Source organism: Lolium rigidum, chromosome 3, assembly GCF_022539505.1.
Source record: "Lolium rigidum isolate FL_2022 chromosome 3, APGP_CSIRO_Lrig_0.1, whole genome shotgun sequence".
Lineage (NCBI taxonomy): Eukaryota > Viridiplantae > Streptophyta > Magnoliopsida > Poales > Poaceae > Lolium > Lolium rigidum.
Window position 1 is genome coordinate 276578388 of NC_061510.1, and position 22593 is coordinate 276600980.

Genomic DNA, 22593 nt, shown 5'->3' on the forward strand with positions numbered 1-22593 from the left:
GTCGCCGGCGATGGTGGTGAAGAGGAGCACGCATGGGGAAGAGGCACACTGACGCTGGCCAACCTCCGCCTCCCACCCCTCATCGTCGCGCTAGGCGGAACGATGGCAACTTCATTGATGGCGCTTAGCCATTACATCACTGTAAACTGAATCATATCTAGTCCGATCATAGCCCATTAGCTTGCATATATACTATCTGTATACCATACAATACTTTTTCTTCATATATTATATTTAGTGTTAGCTTTGTCAATTTTTGCAGCCGTTGCCGAGCTTCTTGATAATGCAAATAACAAGGTAACCACTGAGGCTTAATTAGCATCAATATATTTGCCTATAGTCTGGTCGACACCACCACCTCTCGTCGTCGACACCAGCGCCGCCGTCGCGCGAAGCAACACCATCGGCGGTCATTCGCAGGTACACGACCTCTCCCTCCTTTGGTTCTTCTCTGTCTCCTATCCATGGTCTGCAGAAGGAGCGCGGGGCAGCAGATGCGAGGGCGTTGAGAGTAGTCGCCGGCGATGGTGGTGAAGAGGAGCACGCATGGGGAAGAGGCACACTGACGCTGGCCAACCTCCGCCTCCCACCCCTCACCGTCGCGCTAGGCGGAACGATGGCAACTTCATTGATGGCTCTTAGCCATTACATCACTGTAAACTGAATCATATCTAGTCCGATCATAGCCCATTAGCTTGCATATATACTATCTGTATACCATACAATACTTTTTCTTCATATATTATATTTAGTGTTAGCTTTGTCAATTTTTGCAGCCGTTGCCGAGCTTCTTGATAATGCAAATAACAAGGTAACCACTGAGGCTTAATTAGCATCAATATATTTGCCTATAGTCTGGTCGACACCACCACCTCTCGTCGTCGACACCAGCGCCGCCGTCGCGCGAAGCAACACCATCGGCGGTCATTCGCAGGTACACGACCTCTCCCTCCTTTGGTTCTTCTCTGTCTCCTATCCATGGTCTGCAGAAGGAGCGCGGGGCAGCAGATGCGAGGGCGTTGAGAGTAGTCGCCGGCGATGGTGGTGAAGAGGAGCACGCATGGGGAAGAGGCACACCGACGCTGGCCAACCTCCGCCTCCCACCCCTCACCGTCGCGCTAGGCGGAACGATGGCAACTTCATTGATGGCGCTTAGCCATTACATCACTGTAAACTGAATCATATCTAGTCCGATCATAGCCCATTAGCTTGCATATATACTATCTGTATACCATACAATACTTTTTCTTCATATATTATATTTAGTGTTAGCTTTGTCAATTTTTGCAGCCGTTGCCGACCTTCTTGATAATGCAAATAACAAGGTAACCACTGAGGCTTAATTAGCATCAATATATTTGCCTATAGTCTGGTCGACACCACCACCTCTCGTCGTCGACACCAGCGCCGCCGTCGCGCGAAGCAACACCATCGGCGGTCATTCGCAGGTACACGACCTCTCCCTCCTTTGGTTCTTCTCTGTCTCCTATCCATGGTCTGCAGAAGGAGCGCGGGGCAGCAGATGCGAGGGCGTTGAGAGTAGTCGCCGGCGATGGTGGTGAAGAGGAGCACGCATGGGGAAGAGGCACACTGACGCTGGCCAACCTCCGCCTCCCACCCCTCACCGTCGCGCTAGGCGGAACGATGGCAACTTCATTGATGGCGCTTAGCCATTACATCACTGTAAACTGAATCATATCTAGTCCGATCATAGCCCATTAGCTTGCATATATACTATCTGTATACCATACAATACTTTTTCTTCATATATTATATTTAGTGTTAGCTTTGTCAATTTTTGCAGCCGTTGCCGAGCTTCTTGATAATGCAAATAACAAGGTAACCACTGAGGCTTAATTAGCATCAATATATTTGCCTATAGTCTGGTCGACACCACCACCTCTCGTCGTCGACACCAGCGCCGCCGTCGCGCGAAGCAACACCATCGGCGGTCATTCGCAGGTACACGACCTCTCCCTCCTTTGGTTCTTCTCTGTCTCCTATCCATGGTCTGCAGAAGGAGCGCGGGGCAGCAGATGCGAGGGCGTTGAGAGTAGTCGCCGGCGATGGTGGTGAAGAGGAGCACGCATGGGGAAGAGGCACACTGACGCTGGCCAACCTCCGCCTCCCACCCCTCATCGTCGCGCTAGGCGGAACGATGGCAACTTCATTGATGGCGCTTAGCCATTACATCACTGTAAACTGAATCATATCTAGTCCGATCATAGCCCATTAGCTTGCATATATACTATCTGTATACCATACAATACTTTTTCTTCATATATTATATTTAGTGTTAGCTTTGTCAATTTTTGCAGCCGTTGCCGAGCTTCTTGATAATGCAAATAACAAGGTAACCACCGAGGCTTAATTAGCATCAATATATTTGCCTATAGTCTGGTCGACACCACCACCTCTCGTCGTCGACACCAGCGCCGCCGTCGCGCGAAGCAACACCATCGGCGGTCATTCGCAGGTACACGACCTCTCCCTCCTTTGGTTCTTCTCTGTCTCCTATCCATGGTCTGCAGAAGGAGCGCGGGGCAGCAGATGCGAGGGCGTTGAGAGTAGTCGCCGGCGATGGTGGTGAAGAGGAGCACGCATGGGGAAGAGGCACACTGACGCTGGCCAACCTCCGCCTCCCACCCCTCATCGTCGCGCTAGGCGGAACGATGGCAACTTCATTGATGGCGCTTAGCCATTACATCACTGTAAACTGAATCATATCTAGTCCGATCATAGCCCATTAGCTTGCATATATACTATCTCGTATACCATACAATACTTTTTCTTCATATATTATATTTAGTGTTAGCTTTGTCAATTTTTGCAGCCGTTGCCGAGCTTCTTGATAATGCAAATAACAAGGTAACCACCGAGGCTTAATTAGCATCAATATATTTGCCTATAGTCTGGTCGACACCACCACCTCTCGTCGTCGACACCAACGCCGCCGTCGCGCGAAGCAACACCATCGGCGGTCATTCGCAGGTACACGACCTCTCCCTCCTTTGGTTCTTCTCTGTCTCCTATCCATGGTCTGCAGAAGGAGCGCGGGGCAGCAGATGCGAGGGCGTTGAGAGTAGTCGCCGGCGATGGTGGTGAAGAGGAGCACGCATGGGGAAGAGGCACACCGACGCTGGCCAACCTCCGCCTCCCACCCCTCACCGTCGCGCTAGGCGGAACGATGGCAACTTCATTGATGGCGCTTAGCCATTACATCACTGTAAACTGAATCATATCTAGTCCGATCATAGCCCATTAGCTTGCATATATACTATCTCGTATACCATACAATACTTTTTCTTCATATATTATATTTAGTGTTAGCTTTGTCAATTTTTGCAGCCGTTGCCGAGCTTCTTGATAATGCAAATAACAAGGTAACCACCGAGGCTTAATTAGCATCAATATATTTGCCTATAGTCTGGTCGACACCACCACCTCTCGTCGTCGACACCAGCGCCGCCGTCGCGCGAAGCAACACCATCGGCGGTCATTCGCAGGTACACGACCTCTCCCTCCTTTGGTTCTTCTCTGTCTCCTATCCATGGTCTGCAGAAGGAGCGCGGGGCAGCAGATGCGAGGGCGTTGAGAGTAGTCGCCGGCGATGGTGGTGAAGAGGAGCACGCATGGGGAAGAGGCACACCGACGCTGGCCAACCTCCGCCTCCCACCCCTCACCGTCGCGCTAGGCGGAACGATGGCAACTTCATTGATGGCGCTTAGCCATTACATCACTGTAAACTGAATCATATCTAGTCCGATCATAGCCCATTAGCTTGCATATATACTATCCGTATACCATACAATACTTTTTCTTCATATATTATATTTAGTGTTAGCTTTGTCAATTTTTGCAGCCGTTGCCGAGCTTCTTGATAATGCAAATAACAAGGTAACCACCGAGGCTTAACTAGCATCAATATATTTGCCTATAGTCTGGTCGACACCACCACCTCTCGTCGTCGACACCAGCGCCGCCGTCGCGCGAAGCAACACCATCGGCGGTCATTCGCAGGTACACGACCTCTCCCTCCTTTGGTTCTTCTCTGTCTCCTATCCATGGTCTGCAGAAGGAGCGCGGGGCAGCAGATGCGAGGGCGTTGAGAGTAGTCGCCGGCGATGGTGGTGAAGAGGAGCACGCATGGGGAAGAGGCACACTGATGCTGGCCAACCTCCGCCTCCCACCCCTCACCGTCGCGCTAGGCGGAACGATGGCAACTTCATTGATGGCGCTTAGCCATTACACTGAATCATATCTAGTCCGATCATAGCCCATTAGCTTGCATATATACTATCTGTATACCATACAATACTTTTTCTTCATATATTATATTTAGTGTTAGCTTTGTCAATTTTTGCAGCCGTTGCCGAGCTTCTTGATAATGCAAATAACAAGGTAACCACCGAGGCTTAATTAGCATCAATATATTTGCCTATAGTCTGGTCGACACCACCACCTCTCGTCGTCGACACCAGCGCCGCCGTCGCGCGAAGCAACACCATCGGCGGTCATTCGCAGGTACACGACCTCTCCCTCCTTTGGTTCTTCTCTGTCTCCTATCCATGGTCTGCAGAAGGAGCGCGGGGCAGCAGATGCGAGGGCGTTGAGAGTAGTCGCCGGCGATGGTGGTGAAGAGGAGCACGCATGGGGAAGAGGCACACTGACGCTGGCCAACCTCCGCCTCCCACCCCTCATCGTCGCGCTAGGCGGAACGATGGCAACTTCATTGATGGCGCTTAGCCATTACATCACTGTAAACTGAATCATATCTAGTCCGATCATAGCCCATTAGCTTGCATATATACTATCCGTATACCATACAATACTTTTTCTTCATATATTATATTTAGTGTTAGCTTTGTCAATTTTTGCAGCCGTTGCCGAGCTTCTTGATAATGCAAATAACAAGGTAACCACCGAGGCTTAATTAGCATCAATATATTTGCCTATAGTCTGGTCGACACCACCACCTCTCGTCGTCGACACCAGCGCCGCCGTCGCGCGAAGCAACACCATCGGCGGTCATTCGCAGGTACACGACCTCTCCCTCCTCTGGTTCTTCTCTGTCTCCTATCCATGGTCTGCAAAAGGAGCGCGGGGCAGCAGATGCGAGGGCGTTGAGAGTAGTCGCCGGCGATGGTGGTGAAGAGGAGCACGCATGGGGAAGAGGCACACTGACGCTGGCCAACCTCCGCCTCCCACCCCTCATCGTCGCGCTAGGCGGAACGATGGCAACTTCATTGATGACGCTTAGCCATTACATCACCTGTAAACTGAATCATATCTAGTCCGATCATAGCCCATTAGCTTGCATATATACTATCCGTATACCATACAATACTTTTTCTTCATATATTATATTTAGTGTTAGCTTTGTCAATTTTTGCAGCCGTTGCCGAGCTTCTTGATAATGCAAATAACAAGGTAACCACCGAGGCTTAATTAGCATCAATATATTTGCCTATAGTCTGGTCGACACCACCACCTCTCGTCGTCGACACCAGCGCCGCCGTCGCGCGAAGCAACACCATCGGCGGTCATTCGCAGGTACACGACCTCTCCCTCCTTTGGTTCTTCTCTCGTCTCCTATCCATGGTCCGCAGAAGGAGCGCGGGGCAGCAGATGCGAGGGCGTTGAGAGTAGTCGCCGGCGATGGTGGTGAAGAGGAGCACGCATGGGGAAGAGGCACACTGATGCTGGCCAACCTCCGCCTCCCACCCCTCACCGTCGCGCTAGGCGGAACGATGGCAACTTCATTGATGGCGCTTAGCCATTACACTGAATCATATCTAGTCCGATCATAGCCCATTAGCTTGCATATATACTATCTGTATACCATACAATACTTTTTCTTCATATATTATATTTAGTGTTAGCTTTGTCAATTTTTGCAGCCGTTGCCGAGCTTCTTGATAATGCAAATAACAAGGTAACCACCGAGGCTTAATTAGCATCAATATATTTGCCTATAGTCTGGTCGACACCACCACCTCTCGTCGTCGACACCAGCGCCGCCGTCGCGCGAAGCAACACCATCGGCGGTCATTCGCAGGTACACGACCTCTCCCTCCTTTGGTTCTTCTCTCGTCTCCTATCCATGGTCTGCAGAAGGAGCGCGGGGCAGCAGATGCGAGGGCGTTGAGAGTAGTCGCCGGCGATGGTGGTGAAGAGGAGCACGCATGGGGAAGAGGCACACTGACGCTGGCCAACCTCCGCCTCCCACCCCTCATCGTCGCGCTAGGCGGAACGATGGCAACTTCATTGATGGCGCTTAGCCATTACATCACCGTAAACTGAATCATATCTAGTCCGATCATAGCCCATTAGCTTGCATATATACTATCTCGTATACCATACAATACTTTTTCTTCATATATTATATTTAGTGTTAGCTTTGTCAATTTTTGCAGCCGTTGCCGAGCTTCTTGATAATGCAAATAACAAGGTAACCACCGAGGCTTAATTAGCATCAATATATTTGCCTATAGTCTGGTCGACACCACCACCTCTCGTCGTCGACACCAGCGCCGCCGTCGCGCGAAGCAACACCATCGGCGGTCATTCGCAGGTACACGACCTCTCCCTCCTTTGGTTCTTCTCTGTCTCCTATCCATGGTCTGCAAAAGGAGCGCGGGCCAGCAGATGCGAGGGCGTTGAGAGTAGTCGCCGGCGATGGTGGTGAAGAGGAGCACGCATGGGGAAGAGGCACACTGACGCTGGCCAACCTCCGCCTCCCACCCCTCATCGTCGCGCTAGGCGGAACGATGGCAACTTCATTGATGACGCTTAGCCATTACATCACTGTAAACTGAATCATATCTAGTCCGATCATAGCCCATTAGCTTGCATATATACTATCTGTATACCATACAATACTTTTTCTTCATATATTATATTTAGTGTTAGCTTTGTCAATTTTTGCAGCCGTTGCCGAGCTTCTTGATAATGCAAATAACAAGGTAACCACCGAGGCTTAATTAGCATCAATATATTTGCCTATAGTCTGGTCGACACCACCACCTCTCGTCGTCGACACCAGCGCCGCCGTCGCGCGAAGCAACACCATCGGCGGTCATTCGCAGGTACACGACCTCTCCCTCCTTTGGTTCTTCTCTGTCTCCTATCCATGGTCTGCAGAAGGAGCGCGGGGCAGCAGATGCGAGGGCGTTGAGAGTAGTCGCCGGCGATGGTGGTGAAGAGGAGCAAGCATGGGGAAGAGGCACACTGACGCTGGCCAACCTCCGCCTCCCACCCCTCATCGTCGCGCTAGGCGGAACGATGGCAACTTCATTGATGGCGCTTAGCCATTACATCACTGTAAACTGAATCATATCTAGTCCGATCATAGCCCATTAGCTTGCATATATACTATCTGTATACCATACAATACTTTTTCTTCATATATTATATTTAGTGTTAGCTTTGTCAATTTTTGCAGCCGTTGCCGAGCTTCTTGATAATGCAAATAACAAGGTAACCACTGAGGCTTAATTAGCATCAATATATTTGCCTATAGTCTGGTCGACACCACCACCTCTCGTCGTCGACACCAGCGCCGCCGTCGCGCGAAGCAACACCATCGGCGGTCATTCGCAGGTACACGACCTCTCCCTCCTTTGGTTCTTCTCTGTCTCCTATCCATGGTCTGCAGAAGGAGCGCGGGGCAGCAGATGCGAGGGCGTTGAGAGTAGTCGCCGGCGATGGTGGTGAAGAGGAGCAAGCATGGGGAAGAGGCACACTGACGCTGGCCAACCTCCGCCTCCCACCCCTCATCGTCGCGCTAGGCGGAACGATGGCAACTTCATTGATGGTCTGCAAGACCGCAGATGCGCGGTAATCCCTGGTCGATTTCAGTTTTATTTTATTTTCATGTCACCCTGCTTCATCTCGCCTCATATCCCGTCAGAGCTGGCGACTTCTATTGGTTTTGCTGCTACAAAATTTTATACTTCTACCCTGTACCTAGCATCGGTAAGTATAATCACCTCGTTATCTATGGTGTTTAGCTAAACAAACGTTTTGTATCCTCTCCTCTTGACAAGGTTCCATGTGTTGTAGTTGTTTAGCTAAACAAACAGTGCGCACCAATCCAATCTCTCCTACTCTGCCTCTCATTCCCAGATTTCTCTCTCTGGATTCCCTTCTTTCTCATGAGCAAATTTGGTCAAATAATTGTGTGATTGGTCAGGAAAGGAGATGCAAGGAAGGTGTTGATTTTGCACAGATTGTCTGTGTCGTCAGGTACCCTCTATGACCACTTCATTTTCTGAAGTTGAGCTACAAAACGTGCCTTGCATGTACTATCGATTATGTGGCTTGGTCATGCAAACTATTATTGCTATACAGATGAATCATTCTTGATAAAAATATATTAGTTTTAGGTTTGAGACAGGCATCAGATGAACCATACGTCGCCGGTGCTGATGGTGGTTTATGTTTCTTGCCTACCCATACACTACAGTGCAGATTCATACTTTTATACTTTTTTATTTGTTTGTTTATTCTATTTGCTGATTTGGTTGAGCTGATTTGGGGTTTTTCCTCTTTGTCTGTGCAGCTATAGGAGACTTTAAAGAATTTAAATGGAGCACAACCCCACTGTCTATGTCCTGGTGTCATCGCGGCATCGCTACTGTATGCATTCAGGGTGATTTCTTTTTTATCTTTGTGTACATGGAAATGGAAGCTTGCGATATAAACTTAATATAACCATTCGCCTCGAGAATTTTATCCCTAAAACTGGCAATTTCAACATGGTTGTCAGTAACCACTTCTGTTTGATTATGAATATGGTTCATTATGTTTAGAAATAACTCCTGGATTGTAGGTGTGAGTATTACATATCAGTCTTATATATCTATTTTCCTTAATTTTCATTCAATGACGTATACTGGATGGAGTATATTTGGAGTCCGAAGGAACATTGAGGGTTGCCGTTGCAACTGCCAACTACTCTGATTTGTTTACCATTCATGTGAGGAGTCACCATGTTAATAGGGACAGGGTTGTTTTCAATGTCTTCTTTCTCTCTAATGGTTTCTTAATTCATCTAATAAAAGCTTTCTTAGTTTCTGAGTTTTCATAATTTTTTGTCAATAATAAACAGAGTGCTTTATCAGAGTGTGCTAAAATCGTTTAACTATTTCACGGCATTCGGTTCTACCTGCGCTACTTCCTATTTATTTGCTGGAACCCTGTTGTCCACCTCAACTTTTCGCGGTTGTTTTGTTCGTGCGGGAAAGCAACCTTCTACCATTGGTCAAATGAAGCTTTCTATGTGAACTTATAGTTTTTTCTTGCTTTTCTAAATTGACTTGAGCATATTCAGTTTGAGATATTAGCGATTCTCAGTATCAAAACATAATAGGTGAAAGTGTGGTTCTTTTCTTTTTTTGCAGAGCACAACATGAGCATGGAACATAGTAGCCATTTGAAGGGTTAGGTCAGAGTGAGAATGTCAAATGAAATCTTCACTCCTACCAAATACTAATAGGTGAAAGCTTGGTTCTTTTCTTTTTTAGTTGTTGTGACTAATCTTGTGTCCATTGTCATCGAAGAGATAGATAATAAGCCTATGCCTTGCACATTCCGAGCACTCATATGCAATTTTTGTAATTGGCCTACGCCTTGCACATTCTGAGCACATTTCCACTCCTTTTCACTTCTTGCTTCTGGTTTGTTTTGGGTCACTGGTTTGTTCCATCTTCTCTATTTTTTTGATTCTCCTTTGTGTTCTCTTTGATCTCGCTGGTTCTGCTTCTTCGCCCTTTTGCTTGAAATGCTTGTTGTGACCTTCAACCTTTTGTACAGGTCATTCCATCGTAGGATGTTGCTGGCCAAGGGCTCCTGCTGGTCAATTGCAGGTCAGTGTTTTTTATGGTGAGTACTTGGTCCAGGTTGAGGTAAGAAATTTGTCTCATGTCTCTTCCTATATGAATCAAGCAATTTTCTTGAGTATTTGCAGCTGCATACATCTCAAGTTTTCCCTTTCTCATGGTAGTGTAGTTTTTATCGGTAAGACTAGAAGCTAGCATTGCTCATCAATTCGTAGTGTTTTTTAGGCTGGACATTTATTCCACTCAAGTACATTTCAGGTGAGACCGTGAGGTCATGCGCTGATATTTTTTGGCCATGCATGATGTTCTGGTATTTCAGCTTATATGCTTGTGCAATGCTTGCATTTTGAGCACTGGTTTGTTGCTTAATTCTTGCACATCTAATTCTATGCCTCTTAGTATTACTGTAATCTTCCCATGTATCTTTTCTACTTGTATCCAGTACTGCAGTTCAGTTTAGTACATCTATTGTGTTCACAATGCTTCGTTATTTAATGTTGAGTGCTATAAAAAAAATTCTATAATGCTGCAATTACCTAGAAAAAGTTATTATAATGTTCCAAGTTTCTATCTTCAGGTAATTGACATGAGTTTGAGAGATTCAGTATATTTGGATTAAGGTGTGTTTTAAATCTTTAACATCTGATCGAAGAACTATCTGAACAGAGAATTAGTGAAGTACTGATGTAATTGTGTTCTAAGTTGTTGTGCACTACTTCCTCAAAATTAGAGAGCTTGCCGTTAATGTGCATTACCCTGTATAATTCTTTTTGTTCTATTTGGCCATGAACATGAGATATTTGAGTTAAGTTCAGAGAAGACATACTTTCTCATAAATCTCTTAGTATATTTCCATATTTCCATAGTGTATTTAGCTGTTGTTATCTCAGAATCATCTACAAGTACATCTTTTAGTATATTTCCATATTTTCTCTATTGCTCGTATGTATCGCATTTCTCTCGCTATACAGTTTGCTGCTCCGCTCATGATATCAAATTTGAAACTGAAATATTTGCTATCGAATTTGTCCCTATCATTATAACATCAAGTCCTACTGAGTTTTGCCAGTGTGTGTTTCTACTTAATTTTGACGGCGTCTATTTGCTTCCAAATGTGTTATCACTTCCGCTGCCTAATATGTTAGAGCATAAGATATATGGTGCGGATTGAAAATAAAATACTGAAAAATTTGTAGCTGCAATGGCCTTGACATCAAAGATGTCATGTTATTGGTGTGTAACATATAATGTTATCAATTCCTCTAAATACCGAGATGCGATAATGCCTACAAACATTTTAACATTTCCTGCATGTTTTACCGCATCTTTGTAGGTGTGGTTCTGATGTCAGGATGATGCTCAAGTGTTGCCCGTGGTTCAGGTAAAACACCACTGCTTTGATGGAGCCATTATTAATTACACAATTTTGTTGAATAATTTCTTAGAAAAAGAAAGCTAAATTTGCATGTAGCTCCGTTGATTCGGTTTCACATGAAGGCCACAAAATTAATACGATCAATGCGCTACTAAAGAAATAGTAGGGTTCTATAACTGATTCTCATACTTATTATGTATGATATTCATATTAGCATTTAGTTGCTCCAGGATTCCAGAAATGGTGGCTTGAGATCTGAGTTAGGTAGCACTGTTCAAGGTGGTATTTCAGTGTGGTAACCACTTTTGTTTGATTATGAATGTGTTGTTGTGTTTTCATCTAAGCTTGCAATGTTAATGGTTTTAAAATAATTTATGTATTCCTAATTGCATCGCTTATTGGTTAGCGAGCACATTATTGGTTAGTATATTTCTCAGTTTTCCTTTAATTTCATTTACTAACCCCATTTTTTATACTGATTTTCAGGCATAGTATCATATTGTAAAACTTCTAGATCGATGCACTTTGGTATGCTATTTATGTCCCCTCACCCATCGGTGCCCTTATTTGTTTCCCTCGTGGGCCATTTCTCCTTTTTCCTCAAATAAGCATGGCTTCTCTCAATTTTACTATCCATCTGCTCTTTCAGGTGCTGCTAGGTTGGCTCAATTTCTTCGTCGTGCATCACAGAAGCCTTTGTCGTGCTTTCCGGAAGTTTTCCTAGGTCAGCTTCTATTTATCTCATCGTTGCTGGCCATATTGGTTGTTTGGTACCATGTAGAAATTTACACCTTGATATTTTTTACCAGTTATCGGTTCTTATGCATACCATAAATATATTGTACAGCTCGATGGCCTGTTGGGGAACTAGCTACCAGGAAGGTCTGGAACGCCCAGCTATCAAAACTTCATGTATGGTAAGCTAGGTTAGTTGTAGAAGAACCTAACGAATTCTTCACTCCACTGATTACCAGTACATGCAACAAGTATAGGTAGGGTACTTTTCTTTTTGAAATCAGGTAGCATTTCTCGTGTTTTTGTTCATGGGGTGGCTCTGAAAATTGATCCAACAAAGAGGGTGCATGATGAGCAGCTCTGCTTTGGTCATATATGTACTTTATACTGAACCAATCAATCTGTTATGAAAAGGAGGAGACCATTGTAATGTACTCTCACTCTCAGCTTCATATGTTCAAGCAAATTGTTGAACATATCCCTTAATTATCAATTGATGTGTCATGAGCCAGTCCCTTCACATTTTCTAGCTTACCTTTATTCTTTACCAATCTATCTAAGCTTAATTCCTCTTTTACCCATCGACTAAATGCGGTCAAAATATTTATCTATTATTTCAGGGAAAGCCTTCTTGAGAAGGCAGGAGCGATGCCTTATGTTGAGGTTTCTAATGGAATGTATGCCTTTTCCTTGGTGGCGCAGTCCTCGGAGAAATTACATGATGGCAGTAAGTGACCCAGTCTCGACTATAAAACATCACATCTTGTGTGTTTTATGTTTTTCTGAATTTTATTTGTTTGAAGAAAAGTACATCTATATTATGTACTCCCTCCGTTCCTTTATATAGTGCCTATAGATTTTCGGCATTTGTTTCAGAATATAAGGTTGTAGCTTAGCTTTTTTTCAATTACCCCTCCCCGTTCAGCTCCCAAATCGTTCAGCTCCCAAAAATTGTTATGGTAAGTTAGAAATATATGGATTTACCAAATTTTACGTTGATCTCAAATCATTCAGCAACGGGTCTTGTGTAAAAAATACACTTGCGCTAATTTCCGTGCCAAAAAACAATATGCACTATAGAATGGAACAGAGGGAGTAGTATAGAAGCTTATACATGCAATATTTCGAGTTAACGTGGCCCACATCTCTTTTGTATTTAGTTGGAGATTGGGGTGTGGATAGTTTGCTTTAGCTACTTATGCACTATAAAAATAATGAATCCATTATATATCGAGGATGATGTCTAGCTCCAGTCATGTTTTTTTTAGCTGGGAAAAAGGAAATACCCATGATAGGTATTACAAAGCATTAGGTGTATGCCCTTTATGAAAGAAAAAACAATGACTATTCGGGTTGGTAATGGTTCAAAAATTTGAAACTCACTACTTCATAAAAGTGAAAGGGAAATATACAAGTCCTAACTAATGGCCTGATAAATATATTATGGGGTTATGATATTTAAGAAGAGCTCTGAATAGAGCATTCTGCATACAAAAGCCATCAATCAGTATTGGAAACCTGAAAATATGAACTAATAAAGGAATAAATTGTGTTGATTCAAAAAGGTATTTGTCTTATTCTGAGAAATTGAAAACTATTACGGTTTATCCTAATACTCTTATTTAGATTCATTAGCATTTTTCCTCATTGACAAACACATTGAACAGGCTTGCCACTTTCATAACCTGTTATTTACAGGGGTACATGGCTCCTCAGTGGTAAATGGTAGATAATGTTTTCTGTCACAATTAAAATATCACTGTGTCTATCTACATTCGTCCTGACAATTAGACCCTGCAACTCAAGAAGGTTAGAGATTGAGCTTTGGAGAACGATATAAGAAATATGTTGCTTTCTCAATTAGAAAGGTTGTGCTAGAAGAATACATGCATTTACTACCCATATTTCTGGAGACTTCAGTATATGTAACAATTATGTATGTATGGCAGTGTGCTTTGCTCTAGCTTAAGAGTACCACTGATATGTATTTCCTTGTGCTCCCTAATATGTAACTTTAATGTATGTAGGAGCAATGTGCTTTGCTCTTACTGTCAGAATGTATTTCCATGTGTTCCCTAGAGATGCATGTTTTCTATATGACATGTGAATAAATCTCAAAGATTCGCATATGCTTAAATAGTTGGTTGATCCGCCATTGATTTGCTGATTACATAGCAGGCATTTTGTATTACATGTCTTATCATGTCTGGTAGTTTCGTGTGCTTTATCCTAATTTCATTTTAACGACACTGTTTTGTAAAACCTAAGAAATGGTTTGTCATATTGGTAGTTAAATTTTATTGTTGTTACATAGAATGAATATAAACATGAACTACACGGGGTCGTGCGCCAAGGCGCACATCTAAATCTAGTTCTTACAGAGAACCATAGACTATCCTTCAGTATAAATATTAGCACATACTCCTACTCCTAATGTCATAGAAATCTGAACTACTACAAGTAGATCTACTTTAGGATTACTATGGAGCAGAAACTCCAACTAACATATTTCACTTCAAAAAGTAACTTTTCCACAAGTAGTGCTATTGTAGTTGTTTCTGTTTAGGCATACGAAAATATTATGGCAAGGAGATCCAACAATTTTATCATAAACAGTTTTATGTATGCCCGGACCATTAAAAAATATGGAACAACAGAATAAGTACCATTTCAAATAGTACCATCTCATTTTCTTGGTGGGCAATCGTGTAAACAGTTATCAGATTTTTTTGGAAACCATAGGCATTTGTTTCTATTAATGAACTAAGACCATTTTTTATGCCGAGAAGAATCAAACATATGTTTATATATGGGTTAGTATCTGTAAAACAAAATATACCAATGGGTTGTTTTAAGTCTACAAACCATTACTTCACAAATGGAAAATAAACCAAGTTGTTTGAAGAAGAGTTTAAAGGTACACAACAAATGGAGTAATTCAAGTAGATTAACAAAGGAAAATGCTGAAGCTAATTTCATGTTGTAATAACTCTGCAAGTAGCGTTGCCATCATTCAGTATTGGCCTACCCTTTTCATTTACCTGATATGCTCAGCTAGTGTTTCAAATATACATTCAACTGGCGTTTAAGGGGGAAAATTCAATGGGTCATAGCAAAAGAAGTGTGAGGCCTATAAATTATACCGGAAATCCAAAGTCATTGTGTTACTATATATGACGTAGCCCAAACCATGCTCGTGATTAGAAAAAAATAGAGGGGGCCTTATTTGGTTTATTATGCTGGAACACACCAAAATGAACATAACATGGTAGTACCTACATGAGGAACATTTCTCGCAATACATGTGGCCGCTCCACCAATCTAATTTCCATCAACTCGTTCTTCATCAATTGCGGTGACCATCTTCTCTGCATATTCTGGAACGGGGCATGTACAAATGTTGCTTCCTATCTAAAGAATTTAAAAACAAAGATAAAATCAAGTAAATCATTGAGACTGTCATGTAAATTCAAATAAAGAATTATACCGGAAATCCAAAGCCATCGCTCGACGCACACTCACTGCCGTTGCTCAGCACGCGCTATGTGACCGCCGCCATCATCCAACCACCCGCGGCCAGGCGTGGCGGTGGCCTCATTTGGTCGCATGTGTCTCTTTGGCATGTTGAATATGAAGCTACTCATCACATCAAAGAGCACTAATATTTTCAGCAAACCAAATCAATGAGTTTTCAAATAATGATAGTTCGGGGGCGAGATGGCCTGGGAATGGTGAGTGGTTCTACTCCACTTCTCAAATCAAATCAAATCAAAGAACCGGGGAATTTAGCTTGGGGATTTTATCCAGCCTCCTAGCCATGGGAATCCTCTGCCTCCTACCAAAAAAGGAGCTCAGGCCCCGCCTCCTACCAAAAAAGGAGCTCAGGCCCCACCTTCCACAGACGTCTTACGGGTCAGCAGATCCCATGGCAACAAAACGACATAGAGCTCACCTTCGCATCTCACGTCCATGGATCTCACGGAGCAGCGCCATCACACATACGCCCCCGCCATCTCACGCATGAACCGATCTGTGGACAAAGAGAGAAAGTGAGAGAGGGAGAGGGAAGATGCATTGAGAGGAAGACGACAGCCTTACTCGTGGAGAAGCTCGTCGGCGCCGAATCCGTGCTTCTCCTCCTCCGTCCCAGCGCCACCCCTTGCCGCTCCTCAACCTCCGGCGCTAGGTGGGTCGAGGGGGAGAGGCCCGATGGCGGTGGCGGCTCGTGGTCGATCATGGCGGAGCTCGCCGGCCGTTGCCACAGCCGGTCTCCCAGCGCCACCTCCTCTTATTCTTTTCCTCCTGTGGAGGCGCTCGTCGATGGGTCCTGGCCGCCTCCGCCGGTCTCCTCGCGCCCGCGACGAACCAGGCCAGCCCAGCCCCGCGTGCCTTCTCCTGGTCCTCCCCAACCTCCTGCGCCGCAAGGACGAGGAGCGGGCGTTGTTCCTCCATGTGCGCCCCCACGGCCGCGAAAACAAAGCCGATCTGCGGCTGCTTGCCTCCACAAGATCAAGCCAATCTGCGGCTGCTCGCCTCCACGAGATCCTCCTCCATCCAGTGACCACGTTCGCCGACCTGCTGCCGCCCTCAGGTTGGGGGAGGAGGAGAGTAGGCGCGGATTCGGGGAGGAGGCGAGGCGGCGATTTGGGGAGGGGACGAGACAGGGGATTGGGGCACCCCACGACGCTAGGTTTTCACATGGATAGGAGAAGGCCGACGAGAACGAGCTGTCTCCGCTGTCTCTGCCTGAAGGCCCCGCACGCGCTCTGGCCTAGTTGTCATGCACCAAGAACCCGAAGCAACTGGTGAATTTTTTTTTACCATATCGAACGGCTGAGGTGAAAAGCGGGGGATGGAAATTACTGGCGTAGGTGAAATGAGTGGTGTTGAAAGGGTTGAAGAGTGAGGTTGAGCCAAGTCAAAGTTTCATGCAATCACGCAACTGAAACTCCACTGAAAGACACAGCCCATCATTGACCAGACAAATTAGGACCAAAATATGATAAGTACCGGTTTCTTCACAAAATGTTGAAGCAGGACACATCTATCGCTTGACACTCGACTGGTGATACATCAGGTTCAACCTGAACAACATCAAGCCTCTTTAGTGCAGATTTGAGAGACGTACCTGACATTGAACATGTGCAGCCTCTTTAAATCTCCTTTCGAAGGCTAAAGCTTCAGCAGCACCACTCACTCGGAAATGCAGTAGGTAACAAGAGACTATGAGTGTATAACAGAAGAATATTGTTGAGAGCATTGTCAGATTCTTTGTTAGTCAGAGAAAACAAACCATTCTTGCCTAGAGACACCAACCCTTTCTGCTGCCAACATCACAAGATAGGTGCACACACCATGGATTTTCTTAACTCAATGCTGAACAATAAACCACACCAAGCATAAGTATATATACACAATTCCTGGCCCTACAGACATGAGACACATAAATAAATTGATATTTCGCGATCTGTAACATGCAATACCAACTGAAAGCGCTTGTATAAAGAAAATAAAAGTAACATCAATTAGCCTTTCAGTGAGCAGATGGGAGAAGAAAAAATATGAGAGCCGGTTAGCACCAACATGAATAATTGTGAAGGAAAATACAGAGGTATCGTATGTTTTTTATTAGAACCTGAATAAGCATAAAACGGATGCATGGCAAAGCCTACTTTTAGATATGTGATGGATAATGGAACACCAAGTTCACAATCTCATTCATAGAATTCAAGAATGTAAAAAATCAATGCTAATTTTGTAAAACAGCTTGCTTACCACATACAGTAAAGTTACTGTCACATAAGACTATTTTTCTTCCTACATTGATTTGAGAAATAGGGGCAATCTGCATATGGAGTTGGGAAATTATGCAAGGGGAAGGGGAGGATAAACATACCCGGAGCAGACATGCAGTCCATGAACGCAAAGGTTCTGAGACGATTGAGACAAGTTTTGGGACACGGACATCATAACAACATCAGATGCCACCAACGATATTGGCGTTGATGACTGAGGAGGCGGAGATGGTGTATCCTTTGTTACAGCAGGAATGCCTACCAGAAGTTAATTTTGTAGATAACAAGAGAGAATGAGTGTATAACAGAAGAATATTGTTGAGAGCATTGTCAGATTCTTCATTAGTCCGAGAAACTGAACCATTCTTGACTAGAGACACCAACGCTTGCTGCAGCTGTATGCTTTTCGAGAAAGTAACCTGCTGGGAAAACTGGACAGCAGCATCCATTTTCGAATTTATCCATTCCGTATTACTGAACATCTCTTCAGCCTCAAATAATTTGTCTGGCCAGACCTCTCCTATGTCATCCATTTCCAAAAGAATAACCTTTAACCGCATAGGAGAACGATAAACTTTAGTTTCTCCTCGATTTATAAAGAATAAGTTGACTACTGTGAGAATTAAATACCTCAGCTCTAAATTCCTCCGAGAACGGATATTTGGCATCCCACATATGTTAGATATTATAAATGTTGTATTGAACCTGTCTCTGAACATGATTCCTTCTCATACTTGATCAGCAAACACAACAATGCTTTATCTCCTTGAAACTACCTGAGTAAAAAGTAAGTCAGGCAATCAAAAATATTGAATTATCATTTTTAATATGGTCAAGCTTTAGTACTCTGCCATAAAAAAAATCAAAACAAAACTTCATAGAAACTCATCCACAAACCCAGCATACAAAATTTCATAAGAATTTCAGTTTTGCAAATTCCTCTTAGAACAGCCTATCACTCTTATCTGAATGGTAATAACAACAACAAACCAAGCTATTAATGAAACTTTTCATAAGTCTGGCCACTTAGATTTTACACCAAGAACATGGAGTCAATGATGTGGTAACATAAAACCACGATATAAAGCACGATATATTATATTGGACACCGTTGCAACCTGTGGAATGCTTAGTTATGAAACTGGGAGGTCATGCATCAGAAAGAACGTCAAAAATAAAAGAAGAAAACGACCACATGGCACGTTACATAGATCAGTATAGACAATATAACATTTTAAAAAATCCTAAATGCAGAGCAAACAACATGAATGTAATATGATTAATTTGCATCACACGAATGTTGATGCTACCTCTTTCCCCAATAAGGCTGGACGCTTTTTTCAATGTCTCATCTATTTGTTCGAAAAGCACCAAATACTGAAGTGAAAATAGAGATATAAACTGAAATAGGATTCTTATCAAGGCTCCGATTTGGGATGAACTCGTAAACGAACAGCCGCTCCTGCTGCTCCAAGCAGATGCCGACAAGCCTGACAAGGTACTTTTGCTCCTCCACACCTTGTGTTGACACCTCTTTGGCAGTCTTTTCACTGCTATTTCTTCCCTATTCGGCAGAGTACCCTCTGCAAAATGGAACTAATAATAGGTTGTGCTATCTGAATTTCCTTTTTGCAACGGGGCTATCTGAATTTCAATGTGTTGTCTGATTTCTCCATATGTACTCCCTCCGGTCGGATTAAATTGACGCGGGCTAGGCAGAGGAATACAGCTACGTACATACCACCAACGGCTCGTCAATTAAACATGACCAGAGGGAGTACCTTGTAAACCTCACTGAATCCTCCTTCGCTGAGCTTGTTGATTTTCGTGAAATCCCCGGTTGTAAGAGTGTTGAAATGTAAATCATAATGGAGTCAACACTTTTGATGTCCTTGACCTTCAAGGAGTGATAAGCAAAGAACAAAATCAGTATCTAACACCTTACATCAAGATGAATCGTTCTAGCAATCTATAAGTAGAGAGAAGAGAAGAGGAGGAAGGGGGAGAAACCAACCGAGACTGCAACACTCAAGCAGGGCGAATATAGAGTGTGCTGCTGCACAGAGGAAAAAAGAGGCTGAATCATAAGCGGCTGCTACACATTAAGACGTGATGCTAATGAATGTAGGAGTAGGAACGAAAAATCAAAGATAACGGAATTCATTTTGAGAGATCTCCGTTCCTCTCCACTGGACCTGAGGCGGACGGCATGAGAGGTGAAGTGAGGGGAGGGAAGGGGCGCTCACCGAGAAAGATGATGTTTCCTCTCGGACCAGCGCCGTGCCTCCGCCCGCCAATCGACGCGCATCCACTTGACGCCACACTCGCACCTGGCCCTCGCTACCAGCAGCACCACACCCAGACCCACCGCGCGCGCCGCGTAATGCCGCTCGTGGATAGGTCCTCGTCGCTGCCGGTCTCCCCCGCGCCGCCTCCTCCCATGAGCACTGATTTTCTTCCCCGACGGATCCCGCCGCAGGGCATCCTCCAATCGCTGGGGCTAGGGGTTGCGACGGCCTGTAGACAAGCACAAGGCAGAAGAGAACGGATGAGCGCGAGAGAAGAGAGGAGGAGGGGTGTGGCGGCGGAGAAGCAATGGGCCGCCTCCCCGCCCATCGCCGCCAACCCCAAGCAGGAGGGCCCCGCGCCGGCCCGTCCCCGGCCGAGCCCGGCGCCTCCGGTCGCCGCCGCCGCGGTTCCGTCACGCGCCGGACCGTCTCCGGCCGCGCCCGACGCCTCCGTTCGCCGCTGCCGAGGATCCGCCCCGCGCCAGCCTGTCTCCGACCTCGCCCGCCTCACCTCCACCCGCCGCCACCGATGTCGCCACCCGAATGGGCCGCCCAAGCTGCTCGGGCTGGCTGCTCCTTCTCCGGCACCGCGGATTCGGGGGAGAGGCGGCGCGCCGCTGGCCTCCGCTGATTGGGGAGGAGGTGAGACGAGGATTGGGGAGGAGGAGGGGCGGGGATTGGGTCGCGGATTTGGATGCCCTCGATCTAGGTTTTCACTGTCCCGCGGATGGAGACGGAAGGTGACCCGAACGAGTGTATGTGGCTGTCTCTAACCGTTGGCCCCGCACGTAGCTGGTCCCAGGCGTCATAGACTCATTCAGAGAAGCAACTGGTGAGAAAAAATTCACCACATCGGACGGCTCAGGAAGAAAGTGGGAGTTGGGTTTCACAAACGTGCGACCAGGATTGATGTGCCCCTTTCAGACCCCTGGTTGAGAGGGTAGTCTTTGAACATTTATAGGAGAAATGCTGTCATCTCTCCATGTTCTCATCAGTTGTCCGATATCATGGTTCACTAGACCATAAGAGCGCGCGTTGCCGCGCCCGTCTATCTTAAGGAAAAGATCATAGAAATGTTCAATGGATAATAAATAATCAATTACAAATGTCTTGATACAGGTGGTGGGACATATTATGAACGTAGCAGTAGAAACAAACTTAGTTAATCAGCATTCGATCAAATCAAGAGGAAAACAACCCATCATTTGAGCAACAAACCATACAAAATATCGACGAGAAAAGGAAATATCTTTCCGTAAGAGCACACACCTTTTCAGGTAAAGGGATCAATGCAAAGGTTTAGTTATTTTTTTGTGCGCAATATGGACATGAATAAATGATGAATCATCACGCCGAAAAATGGAAGATTAAAAAACCAAGATAATCTGACCAATGAAAGCCTAGCATGTTGAATCATATGGGTGTACCTACGTAGGCGAAACAATAGGCACCTAAATCCTCAATTTCTGAGCGAGACATTACAAACTATGTTTTGTAAGATAATAATGAACATACGTGTATGTGTATTGGCGTACTTCCACAGATGAACAATACTCAAAGTAGTCGTATTTGTAGGACAAGAGTTATGGTTCAGTTGGTAGATCTAACTGAATATTTGAAGCCTTATTGAGCACTAATGCAAATTATTCTAATGGCTAAAGCTTTATGTCAATACTTAGTGTGAAGGAAGCAATCATCTTAGAAATATGCAAGAAACCAAACCATCACCTGACAAATATGAGCACATATGTCCGATGAAATCATATGAATTAATTGTAGTACATCTGTTCTTCGTTTTTTAAATTTTATTCAGATTTTCTATTTTCGGTAGAGCCTTAGAACTATTTAGGTCAGGCTCAAGCAGCAAAGATCATATGAAAAGATTTCACTTACAAGTATGCAGAATGCTGACCTACAACTGAAGTACATTACCATCAGACGTGCTCCACATTATACAGAACTGCATCACCAATGAAGCATTAATTTTAATCTCTGTTAGTTTCTAGACAGCATACATAGATTTTTAAACAAAAATAGCAATATAATTGTTTTAATAATTTGGTATAAAGCCAGCTATATAAGATAAAATAAGTTATAAAACAAACATAAGTAGTTCTGCTCTGACTAATGTCACACATACATGTGCTAAAGACTCTTTTCTCTGTGAAATGTCTGATCTGTAATAACAATTGCATACATATGCAATCCCAACTTGCTATAGAAATATTTCATCCTGGTGAATAGGGACCAATAATACTCATTTTGGCTAATTACTTCCTGGCATGGTGGTACTAAAACTACTCATTCTATAATCTGAATGCTAACAACACCAGAAAACTGCGCCGTCGGCTGCTGAGGAAGACACTTCGTGGAATGGTGGTACAAAGCTGCAAACTTTACCCCCCCCCCCCCCCCCTTGTAAGGGCACATCGTCGCTCAGTATGCTAACGGCATGGCGGGTTTGGAAGCATCGCAACGCGGTAGTCTTCGACAATGCGTCACCGAACAAGAGTAGTCTCCTCAACACCATTCGATCCGAAGCTCGATCTTGAGCCGCT

At 44.7% G+C, this 22593-nt stretch overlaps 2 long non-coding RNA genes across 2 annotated transcripts; one reads left to right on the forward strand and one right to left on the reverse strand.

Annotated features, from left to right (window-relative positions):
• The first annotated feature begins 7738 nt into the window (after nt 1–7738).
• On the forward strand, nt 7739–8473 carry LOC124703447. The gene is made up of 3 exons (XR_007003115.1): nt 7739–7839; nt 7913–8247; nt 8388–8473. It is a non-coding gene; the product is annotated as an uncharacterized LOC124703447 (long non-coding RNA).
• Nucleotides 8474–19237: 10764 nt separating this feature from the next.
• Nucleotides 19238–19796, reverse strand: LOC124703448. The gene is made up of 3 exons (XR_007003116.1): nt 19762–19796; nt 19529–19644; nt 19238–19330 (listed from the first exon to the last, which is right to left on the reverse strand). It is a non-coding gene; the product is annotated as an uncharacterized LOC124703448 (long non-coding RNA).
• Between the last annotated feature and the right edge of the window lie 2797 nt (nt 19797–22593).